This window comes from Aegilops tauschii, chromosome 3 (assembly GCF_002575655.3).
Source record: "Aegilops tauschii subsp. strangulata cultivar AL8/78 chromosome 3, Aet v6.0, whole genome shotgun sequence".
Taxonomy (NCBI): Eukaryota; Viridiplantae; Streptophyta; class Magnoliopsida; order Poales; family Poaceae; genus Aegilops; species Aegilops tauschii.
The window spans coordinates 265,091,069-265,112,140 of record NC_053037.3 but is presented as its reverse complement, the minus strand read 5'-3'; positions in this window follow the sequence as shown (position 1 = coordinate 265,112,140).

Here is a 21,072-nt window from a genome sequence, read left to right as displayed (position 1 = left end):
AAAAGATGTCATGCAAGTTCTTTTCCATAAGCACGTATGACTATATTCGGAATACATGCCTACATTACATTGATGAATTGGAGCTAGTTCTGTGTCACCCTATGTTATGACTGTTACATGATGAACCGCATCCGGCATAATTCTCCATCACCGATCCAATGCCTACGAGCTTTTCACATATTGTTCTTCGCTTATTTACTTTTCCGTTGCTACTGTTACAATCACTACAAAACACCAAAGATATTACTTTTGTTACCGTTACCACTACTATCATATTACTTTGCTACTAAATACTTTGCTGCAGATATTAAGTTATCCAAGTGTGGTTGAATTGACAACTCAACTGCTAATACTTGAGAATATTCTTTGGCTCCCCATGTGTCGAATCAATAAATTTGGGTTGAATACTCTACCCTCGAAAACGGTTGCGATCCCCTATACTTGTGGGTTATCAAGACTATTTTCTGGCGCCGTTGCCGGGGAGCATAGCTCTATTCTTTGAGTCACTTGGGATTTATATCTGCTGATCACTATGAAGAATTTGAAAGACGCTAAGACAACAATTTATCCCTCAACTACGAGGGGAGGTAAGGAACTGCCATCTAGCTCTGCACTTGATTCACGTTCTGTTTTGAGTAAGCTTGCGACACCTAAACCCGCTTCCGCTATTCGTTCTGATATGTCGCATGTTATTGATGATGCCACTTCTGCTATGCATGATACTTATGATGAAACTACTTCTATGCTTGATACTACTGTGCCACTTAGTAAATTTCTTGATGAACAAATTGCTAGGGTTAGAGAGAAAGAAATTATTGAAACTGATTATATAGATGAAAGTGATGATGAAGACTCGCCTGTTATTCCTGAGGGTTATGTTTTTGAAAAAGAAGCTGCTTTAGCTATTTTAGCTTGCAAAGATAGATATGAACTCAAGAGGTTATTAGCTAAATGGAGCAGCAATCTCTTAATGCTAGAATGAAACCTGACCCTGCTTTTGCTACTTCACCTATCTGTGTTATTGATAAGGATTATGAATTCTCTGTTGATCCTGATATAATTACTTTGGTTGAATCTGATCCTTTTCATGGCTATGAATCTGAAACTGTTGTGGCACATCTTACTAAATTAAATGATATAGCCACCCTGTTCACTAATGATGAGAGATCTCGCTATCTTTATATCCTTAAAATATTTCCGTTCTCATTAAAGGGTGATGCTAAGATATGGTTTAATTCTCTTGATCCTAGTTATGTGCGTAGTCCCTAGGATATGATTTATTACTTCTCTGCTCATAAGAAACAAGCTGCTTTGAGGGAAATATACAATTTTGTGCAAATTGAAGAAGAGAGTCTCCCACAAGCTTGGGGGAGGCTTCTCAAGTTACTTATTGCTTTGCCTGATCATCCTCTCAAGAAAAATGAAATACTTGAATACTTCTATAATGGACTAACCGATGCTTCCAGAGATTACCTGGATAGTTGTGCTGGTTCTGTTTTCAGGGAAAGAACACCGGATGAAGCTGAAATTCTATTGAATAATATGTTGACAAATGAAAATAATTGGACACTTCCTGAGCCAGCTCCTGAGCCTATTCCTAAACCAACTCCGAAGAAAAGAGGTGTTCTATTTCTCAGTCCTGAAGATATGCAAGAGGCAAAGAAATCTATGAAAGAAAAGGGTATTAAAGCTGAAGATGTTAAGAATTTACCTCCTATTGAAGAAATACATGGTCTTCATCTACCGCCTGTTGAAGAAACATATGATCTTAATCCATTACCTATTGAAGAACCTCATGGTCATGATAACCCGACACAGGTAGTAAAGGCAAATTCTCTCTATAGATATGATAAAGCTGAAATCCCTCCTACTAAAATTGCTAGCCAATGCTTGGATGAGTTTGATAAATTTATGGTTAAGCAAGAGGATTTCAATGCTTATTTTGGTAGACAATTAAAACAAAATGCTTATATGATTGAGCACTTGGGTGATTATATGGCTATGTTAAAGGTGAACTTAAACTCATTAGTAAACATGCTTCTATGGTTACCACTCAAGTAGAACAAGTACTTAAGGCTCAAAATGATTTGCTCAATGAAATGAATAGTAAGAATAATGATTATGTTGTTAGAGTGGCTACTAGAACTGGTAAGATGACTCAAGAACCTTTGTATCCTGAAGGCCACCCTAAGAGAATTGAGCAAGATTCTCAGAGAAATAATATTGATGCACCTAGTCCTTCTAAAAAGAAGAAAAATAAAAATGATAGGACTTTGCATGCTTCTAGTGAACCTATTGCTGAACCACCTGAGAATCCAAATGATATATCTATTTCTGATGCTGAAACAGAATTTGGTAATGAACATGAACCTAGTGAAAATGCTAATGATGATGTTCATGATGATGCTCAACCTAGTAATGATAATGATGTAGAAATTGAACCTGCTGTTGATCTTGATAACCCACAATCAAAGAATCAACGTTATGATAAGAGAGACTTTGTTGCTAGGAAACATGGTAAAGAAAGGGAACCTTGGGTTCAGAAACCCATGCCTTTTCCTCCCAAACCATCCAAGAAAAAGGATGATGGGGATTTTGAGCGCTTTGCTGAAATGATTAGACCTATCTTTTTGCGTATGCGATTAACTGATATGCTCAAAATGAATCCTTATGCTAAGTATATGAAAGAAATTGTTACAAATAAAAGAAAGATACTGGAAGCTGAAATTTCCACCATGCTTGCTAATTATACTTTTATGGGTGGAATACCAAAGAAACTTGGAGATCCAGGAGTACCTACTATACCATGCTCCATTAAAAGAAACTATGTTAGAACTGCTTTATGTGATCTTGGAGCCGGTGTTAGTGTTATGCCTCTCTCTTTATATCATAGACTTGACTTGAATAAGTTGACACCTACTGAAATATCTTTGCAAATGGCTGATAAATCAACTGCTATACCTGTTGGTATTTGTGAGGATGTGCCTGTTGTGGTTGCAAACGTTACTATTTTAACGGACTTTGTTATTCTTGATATTCCCGAGGACGATAGTATGTCTATTATTCTTGGAAGACCTTTTTTGAATACTGCAGGGGCTGTTATTGATTGCAACAAAGGCAATGTCACTTTTCATGTTAATGGTAATGAGCATACGGTACACTTTCCGAGGAAACAACCTCAAGTTCACAGTATCAATTCTATTGGAAAAATTCCATCGATTATTTTTGGAGGTTTTGAATTTCCTCTTCCTACTGTCAAGAAGAATTATGATATTCTTATTGTTGGGGATGTGCATATCCCGGTTGAGGTAACATAGAGTTATTCAAAATTTCTCCGGTTCCATGTTATTCGGAATGAGTTTGTTAACAAGACTTGATCAACCTTGTTAGTGGATTCCTTTTGATGAGCATGAGATGGATGAAACTAGAAGGCACAACCTTCTGTACCCTCTTTCTACTTTCTGTTATTTAGTTCAAATAAAGTAAAAATAGTATTTTTCTGTCTGTTTTCTGATTTATCCGTGCAATATAAAATACCCCGAAAATAAAAGTTCTCCAAATGCCCTGAAAATGGAATATGATTTTTTCTGGAATATTTGAGAATATCTGGCACTTAGAACACAGCAGGAGGGGCAAGCACCTGGCCACGAGGGTGGAGGGCGCGCCCCCCTGCCTCGTGGGCCCATGGTGGCTCCCCTCCACTTATTCCTGCACCCACACACTCCTTCCTCCCACAAACACCAATATCTAGCTCAAGCACGAGTTCTAGCTCATTTTGCTGCGATTTTCGATCTCCTTGCTCAAAGCACCTCTCACAAAACTGCTTGGGGAGATTGTTCCTTGGTATGTGACTCCTCCATTGGTCCAATTAGTTTTTGTTCTAGTGCTTTATTCATTGAAAATTTGTGCTGCCTAGGTGACCATGTTCCTGAGCTTGCATGTCAAATTTATATGGTTCCAAGTAGTTCTAATGCATGTTATAGGCTCTAGTCACTTGTAGGAGTAGTTGCTATCAATTTTGTTGAGTTTGGTTTACTTTTATTTGAAGTTACTAAAATTTTCAGAAATTTTCAGAAAATAATGAAGAGATTTTTGAGGGGCTCATCGAGCCGAAGCTCGAAGGAAAAGCAAAATGAAGAAGCACAGAGGCCCAAATATAATTTGCCTCGCACCGCGGAGGTCCGGCCGTGTGAATGGCCTTCCGATGATTTCTTGAGAGAAGCCGGGATTTATGATGATTTCTATTCACTGGCTGAGAATGCTGGCCTCAGCGACTTCCTCCGCGACCAACGACATCAGTATCTCTTACTCACCAATACTTTTGTGCAAAACTTCTACTATTATCCTAAGGAAACACCTCCTTCAGTAGAGTTTCATTTATATGATGTTGTTAAGAAGATGCCACTAGATGAATTTTGCAAGGTTTGCAAAATACCCTTCGAGGGTACTTAGATGAACCACATCGTAAATATGTGGACGTGTTTATTGACACCATTACTGTGGGGGAAACCAGGAAGGTTTCCGATGCAAGAATCACTAGCATACATTTTCCTATTTTACGCTACTTTGCCATATTTGCTAGTCGTTGCTTGATTGGTCGCGGAAACTGTGGAAACCTTAGTGTTCCTGATATTATCATTTTGTTCCATGGTTTATTTTCCGATAACACTGTTAGTATGGGCGGTATTATTGCTAAACGGTTAAGTCTGAACCGTACTAAGGGTCCCATCTTTGGAGGTATTTACGCTTCACGCCTTGCTGCATATTATAATATACCTATTAGGCACTATGAAAAAGAAGAAAAATTGCTGCCCACTGCTTATTTAGATTATAAGAGTATGGTAGCGCATGATTTCATTATTAAGAATAAGGAAGGGGCGCTTAAATACAAATTGTTCTTTGATCAGCATCATCCTGAGACTATTATCTTGCCTGCTCCTTCCTTGTATAATTTATCTGCAGGCCCGTATCTCGTTCCGTGGGCGGCCATTTACGCCTACAGGAACCCTACACCAGCCACGGAGCCGGAACCACAATTTGAGCCTCCACGACAGTCTAATTACTTTTGGGATCCGGAGATGACTGCCAGCCAGTGGTAGTCAGAGTCTTCTTCATCTCAGTATGACCCCAACTACAACTACGGATATCCGCCAGGCCATCCGTGGCAATGAACCAACTTAGGCCAAAAGCCTAAGCTTGGGGGAGTACGTATTTCCCACCGACATTACATTTATGTTCACACACACTCATTGCTAGATGTCGGTGCTCATACTCTTTCACTGTAATATCCATGCTAGTTTATTTTTCTTTTTCCTGCTTTCTTCTTGTCTGTTTGATAAACCTTAAGAAAAACCAAAAAAAAATAGTTGTAGCTTTTAGCTAGTTTACCTTTTTGCTGTAGTAGTAATAATTAAAAGAAAACCCAAAAAGATTTCACGTTCTTCTTTTGTTTGTTGGGAGCTTTCCCGCGCAAATAGCTTTCATTTATTTTGTTTTCTTTGGGGGTCGATAGGAGAAGACCATGATTAAATTGTTGAAGTGGCTCTTATATGCATTATTGTTGATTTAACCAAGAGTCCATATTGCCTTGTCTTCTCCTGTTTATTGAATGCTCGCAGATTCCAGCTTAGTCCAATGCACGTGCACTCCTATTATTATTCACATCGTTCGGTCGTGCAAGTGAAAGGCAATTATGATGATATATGATGGACTGACTGAGATGAGAAAAGCTGGTATGAACTCGACCTCTCTTGTTTTTGTAAATATGATTAGTTCATCGTTCCTGATTCAGCCTATTATGAATAAACATGTTTGCAATGACAATTAGAGATCATAGTTGCTCGTGCCATGCTTGATTAGCTATGAGTTATAATGGTTTACCTTGCATGCCAACATGCTATTAAAATGGTTGTGATGTGGTTTAGTGGGGTGGTATCCCCCTTTGAATGATTTAAGTGACTCGACTTGGCACATGTTCACACATGTAGTTGAAAACAAATCAACATAGCCTTCACGATATTTATGTTCATGGTGGATTATATCCTACTCATGCGTGTACTCAATGTTTATTAATTTTAATGCATGTTCATGACTGTTGTCGCTCTCTAGTTGGTCGCTTCCTAGTCTTTTGCTAGCCTTCACTTGTACTAAGCGGGAATACTCCTTGTGCATCCAATCCCTTAAACCCCAAAGTTATTCCATATGAGTCCACTATACCTTCCTATATGCGGTATCTACCTGCCGTTCCAAGTAAATTTGTATGTGCCAAACTCTAAACCTTCAAATAAACATTCTGTTTTGTATGCTCGAATAGCTCATGTATCAACTAGGGCTGCCCTTATCTTCCATGCTAGGTGGGTTATTCTCAAGAGGAGTGGACTCCGCTCCTCATTCACGAGAAAATGGCTGGTCACCGGGATGCCCAGTCCCATGCTTTATGCAAACTAAATCAAAATAATTGCAAACAAAACTCCCCCTGGGACTGTTGCTTGTTGGAGGCACTCGTTGTTTCGAGCAAGCCATGGATTGATGCTTGTTGGTGGAGCGGGAGTATAAACTTTACCATTCTGTTTGGGAACCGCCTATAATGTGTGTAGCATGGAAGATATCGCCATCTCTTGGTTGTTATGTTGACAATGAAAGTATGCCGCTCAAAATATTATTTGTCTCTATTTCAAAACTGAGCTCTGGCACCTCTACAAATCCCTGCTTCCCTCTATGAAGGGCCTATCTATTTACTTTTATGTTGAGTCATCACCCTCTTATTAAAGAGCACTAGCTGGAGAGCGCAGCTGTCATTTGCATCCATTACTATTAATTTATATTGGGTATGACTATGATTGGATCTCTTTTACCATGAATTACAATGTCTAGTCAGTCCTTGATCTTTAAAGGTGCTCTGCATTTATGTTTTGCAGTCTGAGAAAGGGCTAGCGAGATACCATCTTGTTATATCATATTATGATTGTTTTGAGAAAGTGTTGTCATCCGAGATTTATTATTATGGCTCGCTAGTTGATTATGCTATTGATATGAGTAAACATGAGACCTAAGAGTTATTGTGAATGTGGTGAGTCATAATCTTTGCTGAAAACTTGAATGTTGTCTTTACATATTTACAACAACAATAGCAAACAGAGTTTGTAAAAGTTTTTCTTTATCACTTTCAGTTTGTCAACTGAATTGCTTGAGGACAAGCAAAGGTTTAAGCTTGGGGGAGTTGATACGTCTCCGTCGTATCTAATTTTCCAAACACTTTTGCCCTTGTTTTGGACTCTAACTTGCATGATTTGAATGGAACTAACTCGGACTGATGCTGTTTTCAGCAGACTTTCCATGGTGTTATTTATGTGCAGAAACAAAAGTTCTCGGAATGACATGAAACTCCACAGAACATCTATTTGGAAAATAAGAAAAATACTGGAAGAAAAATCCACGTCAAGGGGCCCACACCCTGCCCACGAGGGTGGGGGCGCGCCCCCCTACCTCATGGGCCCCCTGACGCTCCACCGACCTCAACTCCAACTCCATATATTCACTTTCGGGGAGAAAAAATCAGAGAGAAGGATTCATCGCGTTTTACGATACGGAGCCGCCGCCAAGCCCTAAAACCTCTCGGGAGGGCTGATCTGGAGTCCGTTCGGGGCTCTGGAGAGGGGGATTCGTTGCCTTCGTCATCATCAACCATCCTCCATCACCAATTTCATGATGCTCACCGCCGTGCGTGAGTAATTCCATCGTAGGCTTGCTGGACGGTGATGGGTTGGATAAGATCTATCATGTAATCGAGTTAGTTTTGTTAGGGTTTGATCCCTAGTATCCACTATGTTCTGAGATTGATGTTGCTATGACTTTGCTATGCTTAATGCTTGTCACTAGGGCCCGAGTGCCATGATTTCGGATCTGAACCTATTATGTTTTCATGAATATATGTGAGTTCTTGATCCTATCTTGCAAGTCTATAGTCACCTACTATGTGTTATGATCCGGCAACCCCGAAGTGACAATAATCGGGACCACTCCCGGTGATGACCATAGTTTGAGGAGTTCATGTATTCACTATGTGCTAATGCTTTGTTCCGGTACTCTATTAAAAGGAGGCCTTAATATCCCTTAGTTTCCATTAGGACCCCGCTGCCATGGGAGGGTAGGACAAAAGATGTCATGCAAGTTCTTTTCCATAAGCACGTATGACTATATTCGGAATACATGCCTACATTACATTGATGAATTGGAGCTAGTTCTGTGTCACCCTATGTTATGACTGTTACATGATGAACCGCATCCGGCATAATTCTCCATCACCGATCCAATGCCTACGAGCTTTTCACATATTGTTCTTCGCTTATTTACTTTTCCGTTGCTACTATTACAATCACTACAAAACACCAAAAATGTTACTTTTGTTACCGTTACCACTACTATCATATTACTTTGCTACTAAATACTTTGTTGCAGATATTAAGTTATCCAGGTGTGGTTGAATTGACAACTCAACTGCTAATACTTGAGAATATTCTTTGGCTCCCCTTGTGTCGAATCAATAAATTTGGGTTGAATACTCTACCCTCGAAAACTGTTGCGATCCCCTATACTTGTGGGTTATCAGGCAGTGACGGTGGCCAAAGGCAGGGACGTGGGGTCGCGATGGCGGCGGCGGGCTGACTCGAGTGGAGATGGCGAGGGGCTTGGGGCGGCCATGGTGGTCCTGGACGGCGGCGGCTCACTTGCTGGTCGGAGCATGGGCGGCAGAGCGGAGCACAACAGAAGCTCGGATGGCGAGGCGAGGAGAAGCAGAGGACGGGGAGGCCGACGTGGCTTTGGACGTTCGGGCATGGAAGCAAGAGGCGCACGGGGCTGGGCGCTTCCCTCTCCCTGTGCGTGACGCGCTTGGGAGGGAGATGGGGATCGAGGACGAGAGAGAGATGGCGGCGCAGAGGGAACGATGGAGGGGATCAGCTGAGCAATCGAGGCTAGGTTTAGAAGGGGTTGGCTGGGCTGCTCGAATGGATGGGCTTAGAGGCCGGCCCAATTACTGCTGCTGGTTGGAGGCCCGGATGGGCTGTAGGAAGGCTAGGAAGAGAGAAGGAGATGGGCCAGACGGAAAAACTGAATCGGTCTTCCATTTAAAAAAAATGAAGCAGAACTTTGGAGAAAAGAAAGAGAGAGTTAGAAAAAGAATTAGACCAACGGAGAGAACTGGGAGATCGGACAAATATGAGCGAATGCAAGTTTTGAAAAACATGCAGATGAAATGCACATGATGACATGATGCAATGCAACAAAGAAAATAGAACGCACGACGAACACGAAATATATGGAAGGCTTTTGGAGCATCGGTCTCGGGTCGTCACAAAGAGACTCTTTGTTATTTGGTTGCAGGGTTGTTTGAGAGAGAGCATTTTCATCCTACGCCTCCCACGGATTGATAAACCTTAGGTCATCCACTTGAGGGAAAATTGCTACTGTCCTACAAAACTCTGCGCTTTGAGGCCCAACACGAGTCTACAAGAATAAAGTTGCGTAGTAGACATCAAGCTCTTTTCTGGCACCGTTGCCAGGGAGGTGAGTGCTTGAAGGTATATCTTTAGATCTTGCAATGAATATTTTAGTTTCTTGTTTTATCACTAGTTTGGTTTTGTAAAACAAAACTACAAAAAAATGGAATTGAGGTGGTCTCATATTATTCATCTTTATCATGTCTTTATTGAAAATGATGGAAAGGAAAATTGTGCTCAGTTGATAGAATAAGAATTCAAGAAAATGTTTGGCATAGGATCTTTGAATGATGATCATGATTGCAATGATGTTAGTATGAATTCTATGAATATCCATGATGCTAATGATATGCAAAGCCATAAGCTTGGGGATGCTATGTTTGATGAACATGATATTTTTAGTCCCCTAGTTTTGATGATCAAATTTATTATGATGATTGCATGCCTCCTATTTATGATGATTATAATGATGAAAGTGGGTTTGGATGAGTGTCAACTCTTGGTAGTAATGATCCCACTATTTTGGAGGTGTTGAATCTTATTGTAATAATTATGAAAGTGGATTTGGAGATGTCATGACTTTATTTATTGATGAATCCACTATTTCGGAAGAGGTTTCAATTGATTTTGACAACAAAGTTTCTATATAGGATGATTATGGTGATGACATGTATGCTATATTGAATAATGATAAATGAAACTTGTCATCATGATATTAATTTCCAATCACATGATAGTTATTTTGTTGAGTTTGCTCCCACTACTATTCATGAGAACAAATTTGCTTATGTGGAGAGCAGTAAAATGTCTATGCTTATGTATCATGAAAAGAATGCTTTATGTGATAACTATATTGTTGAATTCATTCATGATGCTACTGAAAATTATTATGAGAGAGGAACATATGCTTGTAGGTACCTCAATAATATGAAGTTTCCTCTCTTTATGTTGAAAATTTGGAAGTTATACTTGTTTTGCCTTTGCTAGTTGATTCTTGCTCCCTTAAATTGTTTTCTCACAAAATCCCTATGCATAGTAAGTGGGTTAGACTTAAATGTGCTTGCCATGTGATTTATGATGCTCTTGTTATGTTTCAATTCTTATCTTTTATGTGAGCATCATTGACATCATCATGCCTAGCTAAAAAGGCATTAAAGAAAAGCGCTTGTTGGGACACAACCCAACATTGTTACCTAATGTATTTACGTGTTTCAATGATTAAGATATTGTAGTAATCATGTTTTATAGCTTTTGTTTCAATGAAGTGCCAAGTAAAGCCTTTGGGATAGTGTGGATGATAGTTGATTTGATTATGTGCAAAAACAGAAACATTTCGCCCAGTTCTGTAATTTTGTAAATTCACAGAAACGTGCTTTTGCTCTGAATTGTTTACAATGATTTTACACAAATTGCCCATATTGTCCTAATTGTTTGGAATTTTAGATTTGCAAAGTATGGTCATTATTTAGATCATTACAGGTTGTTCAGTTTTTGACAGACTCTGTTTTCATTGCATATAGTTTGCTTGTTGTAGTGTTTCCATAACTTATATTAAGTGATATAGTTGTGGAAATGATAAGGTACAGTAGGCATTATGTGTAAATAATTATAAATCTTGTCTTTGACAGTACGAAAGTGAATGGTTTGCTCTTTATCATACTAACCCATCTCACAAAGTTCCATTAAGTTTTGTGTGATTGAAGTTTTCATGTTTTGGGTGAGATATCAATATGAGGAGAATAAGGAGTGGCAAGACCCTAAGCTTGGGGATGCCCAAGGAACCCCAAGGTAATATTCAAGGAAGACCCAAGCAACTAAGCTTGGGGATGCCCTGGAAGGCATCCTCTCTTTCGTCTCCAACATTATCGGTAACCTCACTTGGAGCTATGTTTTTATTTGTCACATGATATGTGTTTTGCTTGGAGCATAATTTTATTTTGTTAGGATTTGTTTTCTCATATTTAGATAATGTTTTGCATCTTCTATTTCAGTAAAAATGTCAATTATAGCCTTTACCATGCTTATTTTGCAAGTCTGTATGTGGTTGTTTGAAAACAAAAAGTTGCACGCTAGTGCGTGAATTCTTGAGAAAATTCAAAATGTGATAAAATGTTGATTTTTTTTTTGCACAATAAGCTATGATAAATTTACTACAATTTGGTAAGTTTTCAGAATTTGTAAAGTTGGATAAGTATGAATCTTCTTGCATTCTTTTCAAACTGTCCTATTTGACAGATTGCTCTTATGTTTGCATATGTTTCCTTGTTTAATGATTCTATTTTAGAATAGGAGTATTAAATATGTAGAGGAATTTAGTATGCAATGTTAAATTATAATTTTAGTGATTTGTTATAGTAGAGAATGATAAGGTTTTGCATTAATTTATACTAACTTATCTGACGAGGTCTTGTTGAGTTTTGTGTGGATGAAGTTTTTAAGATTTAGGTAAACCGTGATATAAAAGGAATTAAGGAGACACAAAAGCTCAAGCTTGGGGATTCCCAAGGCATCCCAAGATAATATTTCAAGAAGTCTCAAGCATCTAAACGCGGGGATGCCCCGGTAGGCATCCCACCGTTCTTCTTCAACAATTATCGGTTGAGCCTAAGTTTTTGCTTCTTCACATGATGCGTGATATCTTCGAATGTCATTTTATTTTGTTTTGTTTGCCGTTTGAATAAAATACTTAGATCTGTAAGTTTTTAAATGGGAGAGAGTCCTCACATAGCTACCTATTTACTTAACTACTAGCTTGATATTCACTTATATCTTTTTGGAGTAGTTTGTTGAACACTCTCATGCTTCACTTATTTTATTTTGAGAGTTTATACTAGTGATGACAATTTGCACAAGCTATGAAGTTGCTCCTAATATGATGGATATTCAATAAGGATATAACAAAAACTTTCATATAGATCATTGGAAATGATAAGTTTGATTCCTTGCAAGAGTTTTGCGATACGGAGATAATAATATGTGAGTCATGTTGGTGAGTAATTGTGCTTTAGTAGGAATTTTGGTGTTAAAGTTTGTGATTCCCTATGCAAGCACGTAAAGTCAATAGTTATGCAATGAAGTTATATCCTGCTAGTGGTGCATTATTCGGTGTTAGTTATGTTCATTGCTCGTTTATGATCGTTTTTGTTTCTTGGTTGGTCGCTTCTCAATCTATTTGCTAGCCTTCATTTGTACTAAGTGGGAATACTGCTTGTGCATCCAAACTCCTTAAACCAAGTTGTGCCAAATGAGTCCACCATACCTACCTATATGCGGTATTTCCATGCTGTTCCAAGTAAATTTTTATGTGCCACCTCTAATTTTCAAAATGAATTTCCTTTTTGTGTGCCCGTACCGCTCATGAAGCAGCAGGGGGTGGCCAATATTTTCCATGCTAGATGTGTTATTCTCAAGATGAGTGTTTATTTACTTGTCATTGCACGAGAGTGTGGCAGGTAATAGGGATTCCCAGTCCCGAAATGAAAAGAAATTTTATTTATGTTGTCAACAATAAATTCCTTGGAAAGTGTTGGTATGGAAGGCACCCGTGGATACGGCTAGCCATGGATTGTGAATGAATGGTGGAAAAAGGAACAAACTTTATTTTATGTTTGGGAACCGCCTATGATGTATCTAGCATGGAAAGAATTGGGAATTCACGGTCATTTTCGTTGACAGGAAAAGCATGCCTCTCAAAACAATTGTATCTCCCAATTTAAGCTTTGAGTTCTGGCACCTCTACAAATATATGCTTCCCTCTGTGAAGGGTCTATCTATTTACTTTACGCAATTGTATCTCCCAACTAGGGAACACTATTGTCATACTTGTGCATTGGGCATAGTTAATATTCGAGTGTGTTTCATGAATGGATCAATGATTGAGCATAATGGGCTAGGGATAGCTTTATTTAGTGTCGATATTTTGAAAGACATGATTGCTTGTTGATATGCTTGAGTATTGATGTCCTCATGTCAAATTATATACTATTGCTTTGAATCATGCAAGTCCAAATGTCCATGCTATAAAAGAAAAGAGCATATGAGGAAAATGATAGGTAGCATTCCACATCAAAAATTCCGTTTTCAACTGCTACTTTATCATGATGAGTTTTATGAGAAAGAGTTGCTCCTATGATGCTAGGAAAAGTGATTGAAATTATCATTGATCAAACTTATGCACTATGCTAGCATTCATACTTCATAAATTATTTATTCTATCATTTATCTACTCGAGGACGAGTAGGAATTAAGCTTGGGGATACTGATACGTCTCCAACGTATCTATAGTTTATGAAGTATTCATGCCATGTTTACAACAATTCTATATGGTTTTGGTATGATTTGAATGGAACTAACCCGGTCTGACACAGTTTTCAGCAGAACTACAGTGGTGTTGTTTTTTGTGCAGAAATAAAAGTTCTCCAAATGCAACGAAACTTTTTGACGATTATTTTGGAAGAAAAGATAAATAGTGGAGCAAAGAACCACCAGAGGGGCCCCCTACTGCCCACAAGACACCAGGGCATGCCAGCCCCCCTGGCGCGCCTTGGTGGGGTGGTGGGCCCCCTGAGGACCATCTTCGTGTGATTCTAAGGCTGAAAAATCCTATATATACATAAACCTCCAGAAATAACACTAGATCAGAAATTCCGCCGTCGCAAGCCTCTCTAGCCACGAAAAACCAATCTAGACCCTGTTCCGGCACCCTGCCAAAGGGGGAAATCATCACCGGCGGCCATCTTCATCATCCCGGTGACTACCATGATGAAGAGGGAGTAGTCCACCCTCCGAGCTGTGGGTTTGTACCAATAGCTATGTGTTTAATCTCTCTCTCTCCCTCTCTCTCTGTCTCTCTTGTGTTCTTGATTTGGCACGATCTTGATGTATCACGAGCTTTGTTAATACAGTTGGATCATTGGTGTTTCTCCCTCTCTATCTTGTTGTGATGAATTGCATTTTCCCTTTGAGATTTCGTTATTATTGGATTGAATACTTTTATGGATTTGAGAACACTTGATATATGTCTTGCTATGAATACCCGTGATGGCAATGGGGGATCATATTGATTCACTTGATGTGTGTCTTGGCACTCAACTCGCGGATTCCTGAGGTGACATCGGGGTAATCTATGCATAAGGGTTGATGCACGTTCTCGTCTTTGTTTCTCTGGTAGAAATCTTGGGGCACTCTTTGAGGTTCTTTGTGTTGGATTGAGTATTATGAATCTGAAATTGTTTGATGCATATCGTATAATCAACTCACAGATACTCGTGGTGACATTGGAGTATCTAGGTGACATTAGAGTTGGTTGATGTGTAACATATATTGTTATTTTAGTACGGCCCTTAGATAGATCGACCGGAAAGGATAACTTGGTGTTATTTTAGTACGAACTCTTGGATAGATCGATCGAAAAGGATAACTTTGAGGTGGTTTCATACCCTACAAACAATTCTTCTTATGTTCTCTGCTAGATAAGAACTTTGGAGTGATTCTTCATCGCACGTTGAGGGATGGTTATATGATCCAATTATATTAGCATTGTTGAAAGATTGCACTAGCGAAAGTACGCACCCTAGGCCTCATTTTCAAGCATTGCTATATTGTTTGTGCTCACTTTCGTTACTTGCTACCTTGATATTTTTTATTGTCCCTATTACAAAAATCAATATCTACTATCATTACTACACTTGTATCACCATCTCTTTGCCGAACTAGTGCACCTATACAATTTACCATTGTATTTGGTGTGTTGGGGACACAAGAGCTCTTTGTTATTTGGTTGCAGGGTTATTTGAGAGAGACCATCTTCATCCTATGCCTCCCATGGATTGATAAACCTTAGGTCATCCACTTGAGGGAAAATTGCTACTGTCTACAAAACTTTGCGCTTGGAGGCTCAACACAAGTGTACAAGAATAAAGTTGCGTAGTAGACATCAGCACCGCACCATCTTCTTCTTAAAAACTTGTTGTTCTGTCCCATTTGACTGTGTTGAACTTGGGTTGTCCGCATCTCACCTGTTGGGGAACGTAGTATTTCAAAAAAAATCCTACAATCACGCAAGATCTATCTAGGAGAAGCATAGCAACGAGCGGGGAGAGTGTGTCCATGTACCCTTGTAGACCGAAAGTGGAAGTGTTTAGTAACGCGGTTGATGTAGTCGAACGTCTTCGCGATCCAACCGATCCAAGTACCAAACGCATGGCACCTCCATGATCAGCACACGTTCAGCTCAGTGACGTCTCTCGAACTATGGATCCAGCTGAGGCCGAGGGAGAGTTTCGTTAGCACGACGGCGTGGTGACAGTGATGATGAAGTTACCGGCGTAGGGCTTCGCCTAAGCACTACGACGATATGACCGAGGTGTAAAACTGTGGAGGGGGGCACCACACACGGCTAAGAGATTGTCCGTTGTGCCTTTGGGTGCCCCCTCCCCACATATATAAAGGAGGGAGGGAGGAGGTGGCCGGCCAGGAGGAGGCGCGCCCAAGGGGGGGGGAGTCCTACTCCAAGTAGGATTCGCCCCCCTTTCCTACTTCGACAAGGATAAGGGGGGAAGGAGAGGGAGAAGAGAAGGAAAGGGGGGACGGCCCCCCTAGCCCTAGTCCAATTCGGTTTGGGCTAGGGGGGGCGCCACACCTTGGCCTGCCTCCTCTCTTCCACCACTAGGCCCATGAGGCCCAATATCTTCCAGGGGGGAGGGTTCCGGTAACCCCCAGTACTCCGAAACTTATCCGAAACGACCCGAACCATTCCGGTGTCCAAATGTAACCTGACAATATATGAATCTTTATGTCTCGACCATTCCGAGACTCCTCTTCATGTCCGTGATCTCATCCGGGACTCCGAACAACCTTTGGCACATCAAATCACATAAACTCATAATACGAATCATCATCGAACGTTAAGCGTGCGGACCCTATGGGTTCGAGAACTATGTAGACATGACCGAGACACATCTCCGGTCAATAACCAGTAGCAGAACCTGGATGCTCATATTGGCTCATACATATTCTACGAAGATCTTTATCGGTCAAACCGCATAACAACATACATTGTTTCCTTTGTCATCTGTATGTTACTTGCCCGAGATTCGATCGTCGGTATCACCATACCTAGTTCAATCTTGTTACCGGCAAGTATCTTTACTCGTTCCGTAATGCATCATCCTGCAATTAACTCATTAGTCACATTGCTTGCAAGGCTTATAGTGATGTTCATTACCGAGAGGGCCCAGAGATACCTCTCCGACAATCGGAGTGACAAATCCTAATCTCGATCTATGCCAACTAAACAAACACCAATGGAGACACCTGTAGAGCATCTTTATAATCACCCAGTTACGTTGTGACGTTTGATAGCACACTAAGTGTTCCTCCGGTATTCGGGAGTTGCATAATCTCATAGTCAGAGGAACATTTATAAGTCATGAAGAAAGCAATAGCAATAAACTAAACGATCATGGTGCTAAGCTAACGGATGGTTATTGTCCATCACATCATTCTCTACTGATGTGATCCCGTTCATCAAATGACAACACATGTCTATGGCTAGGAAACATAACCATCTTTGATAAACAAGGTAGTCAAGTAGAGGCATACTAGGGACACTCTATTTGTCTATGTATTCACACATGTACTAAGTTTCCGGTTAATACAATTCTGGCATGAATAATAAACATTTATCATGATATAAGGAAATGTAAATAACAACTTTATTATTGCCTCTAGGGCACATTTCCTTCAGTCCCCCACTTGCACTAGAGTCAATAATCTAGATTATATAGTAATGATTCTAACACCCATGGAGTCTTGGTGCTGATCATGTTTTGCTCGTGAGAGAGGCTTAGTCAACGGGTCTGCAACATTCAAATCCGTATGTATCTTGCAAACCTCTATGTCCCTTCCGACACTTGATGATGGATGGAATCGAAGCGTCTCTTGATGTGCTTGGTCTTCTTGTGAAATCTAGATTCCTTTGCCAAGGCAATTGCACCAGTATTGTCACAATAAATTTCATTGGACCTGATGCACTAGGTATGACACCTAGATCGGATATGAACTCCTTCATCCAAACTCCTTCATTTGCTGCTTCCGAAGCAGCTATGTACTCCGCTTCACACGTAGATCCCGCCACGACGCTCTGTTTGGAACTGCACCAACGAACAGCTCCACCATTCAATATAAACACGTATCCGGTTTGTGACTTAGAGTCATCCGGATCAGTGTCAAAGCTTGCATCGGCGTAACCGTTTACGACGAGCTCTTTGTCACCTCCATAAACAAGAAACATATCCTTAGTCCTTTTCAGGTATTTCAGGATGTTCTTGACCACTGTCCAGTGATCCACTCCTGGATTACTTTGGTACCTCCCTACTATGCTTATAGCAAGGCACACATCAGGTCTGGTACACATCATTGCATACATGATAGAACCTATGGCTGAGGCATAGGGAATGACTTTCATTTTCTCTCTATCTTCTGAAGTGGTCGGGCATTGAGTCTCACTCAACTTCACACCTTGTAACACAGGTAAGAACCCTTTCTTTGACTGATCCATTTTGAACTTCTTCAAAAATTTATCAAGGTATGTGCTTTGTGAAAGTCCAATTAAGCGTCTTGATCTATCTCTATAGATCTTAATGCCCAATATGTAAGCAGCTTCACCGAGGTATTTCATAGAAAAACTCTTATTCAAGTATCCTTTTATGCTATCCAGAAATTCTATATCATCTCCAATCAACAATATGTCATCTACATATAATAATAGAAATGCTACAGAGCTCCCACTCACTATCTTGTAAATATAGGGTTCTCCAAAAGTCTGTATAAAACCTTATGCTATGATCACACTATCAAAACGTTTATTCCAACTCCGAGAGGCTTGCACCAGTCCATAAATGGATCGCTGGAGCTTGCACACTTTGTTAGCACCCTTTGGATCGACAAAACCTTATGGTTGCATCATATACAACTCTTCTTCTAGAAATCCATTCAGGAATGCAGTTTTGACGTCCATTTGCAAAATTTCATAATCATAAAATGCGGCAATTGCTAACATGATTTGGACAGACTTAAGCATGGCTACGGGTGAGAAAGTCTCATCGTAGTCAACTCCTTGAACTTGTCGAAAACCTTTCGCAACAAGTCGAGCTTTGTAGACAGTAACATTACCTTCAGTGTCAGTCTTCTTCTTGAAGATCCATTTATTCTCTATGGCTTGCCGATCATCGGGCAAGTCAACCAAAGTCCACACTTTGTTTTCATACATGGATCCCATCTCCGATTTCATGGCCTCAAGCCATTTCACGGAATCTGGGCTCACCATTGCTTCCTCATAGTTCATAGATTCATCATGGTCAAGTAACATGATGTCCAGAACAGGATTACCGTACCACTCTGTTGTGGATCTTACTCTAGTTGACCTACGAGGTTCGGTAGTAACTTGATCAGAAGCTTCATGATCATCATCATTAGCTTCCTCACTAATTCGTGTAGGAATCACTAGAACTGATTTTTGTGATGAACTACTTTCCAATAAGGGAGTAGGTACAATTACCTCATCAAGTTCTACTCTCCTCCCACTCACTTCTTTTGAGAGGAACTCCTTCTCTAGAAAGGATCCATTCTTAGCAACGAATATTTTGCCTTTGGACCTGTGATAGAAGGTGTACCCAACAGTCTCCTTTGGGTATCCTATGAAGACACATTTCTCCGACTTGGGTTCGAGCTTATCAGGTTGAAGCTTTTTCACATAAGCATCGCAGCCCCAAACTTTAAGAAACGACAACTTGGGTTTCTTGCCAAACCACAGTTCATATGGCGTCGTCTCAACAGATTTAGATGGTGCCCTATTTAACGTGAATGCAGTTGTCTCTAAAGCATAACCCCAAAATGATAGCGGTAAATCAGTAAGAGACATCATAGATCGCACCATATCTAATAAAGTGCGGTTACGACGTTCGGACACACCATTACGCTATGGTGTTCCGGGTGGCGTGAGTTGCGAAACTATTTCGCATTGTTTCAAATGAAGACCAAACTCAAATATTCACCTCCACGATCAGATCGTAGAAACTTTATTTTCTTGTTACGATGATTCTCCACTTCACTCTGAAATTCTTTGAACTTTTCAAATGTTTCTGACTTATGTTTCATCAAGTAGATATACCCATATCTGCTCAAATCATCTGTGAAGGTAAGAAAATAACGATACCCGTCGCGACCCTCAACACTCATTGGACCGCATACATCAGTATGTATTATTTCCAACAAGTCTGTTGCTCGCTCCATTGTTCCATAGAACGGAGTCTTAGTCATCTTGCCCATGAGGCATGGTTTGCAAGCATCAAGTGATTCCAAAAACCCATCAGCATGGAGTTTCTTCATGCACTTTACACCAATATGACCCAAACAGCAGTGCCACAAGTAAGTTGCACTATCATTATTGAACTTATATCTTTCGGCTTCAATACTATGAATATGTGTATCACTACTATCGAGATTCAATAAAAATAGACCACTCATCAAGGGTGCATGACCATAAAAGATATTACTCATATAAATAGAACAACCATTATTCTCTGATTTAAATGAATAGCCGTCTCGCATCAAACAAGATCCAGATATAATGTTCATGCTTAACGCTGGCACCAAATAACAATTATTCAGGTCTAAAACTAATCCCGAAGGTAGATGTAGAGGTAGCGTGCCGACGGCAATCACATCGACTTTGGAACCATTTCCCATGTGCATCATCACCTCGTCCTTAGCCAATCTTCGCTTAATCCGTAGCCCCTGTTTCGAGTTGAAAATAAGAGCAACAGAACCAACATCAAATACCCAGGTGCTACTACGAGCATTAGTAAGGTACACATCAATAACATGTATATCAAATATACCTTTCACTTTGCCATCCTTCTTATCCGCCAAATACTTGGGGCAGTTCCGCTTCCATTGACCAGTCCCTTTGCAGTAGAAGCACTCAGTTTCAGGCTTAGGTCCGGACTTGGGCTTCGTCACTTGAGTAGCAACTTGCTTGCCGTTCTTCTTGAAGTTCCCCTTCTTCCCTTTGCCCTTCTTCTTGAAACTAGTGGTCTTGTTGACCATCAACACTTGATGCTCCTTCTTGATTTCTACCTCCGCAGCCTTTAGCATCGCGAAGAGCTCGGGAATTGTCTTATCCATCCCTTGCATATTATAGTTCATCACGAAGCTTTTGTAGCTTGGTGGTAGTGATTGAAGAACTCTGACAATGACACTATCAGCCGGAAGATTAACTCCCAGTTGAGTGAAGTGATTATGATACCTAGACATTTTGAGTATATGTTCATTGACAGAACTATTCTCCTCCATTTTACATCTGTAGAACTTATTGGAGACTTCATATCTCTCAATCCGGTCATTTGCTTGAAATATTAACTTCAACTCCTGGAACATCTCATATGCTCCATGACGTTCAAAACGTCGTTGAAGTCCCGGTTCTAAGCCGTAAAGCATGGCACACTGAACTATTGAGCAGTCATCAGCTTTGCTCTGCCAGGCGTTCACAACGTCTGGCGTTGCTCCTGCAGCG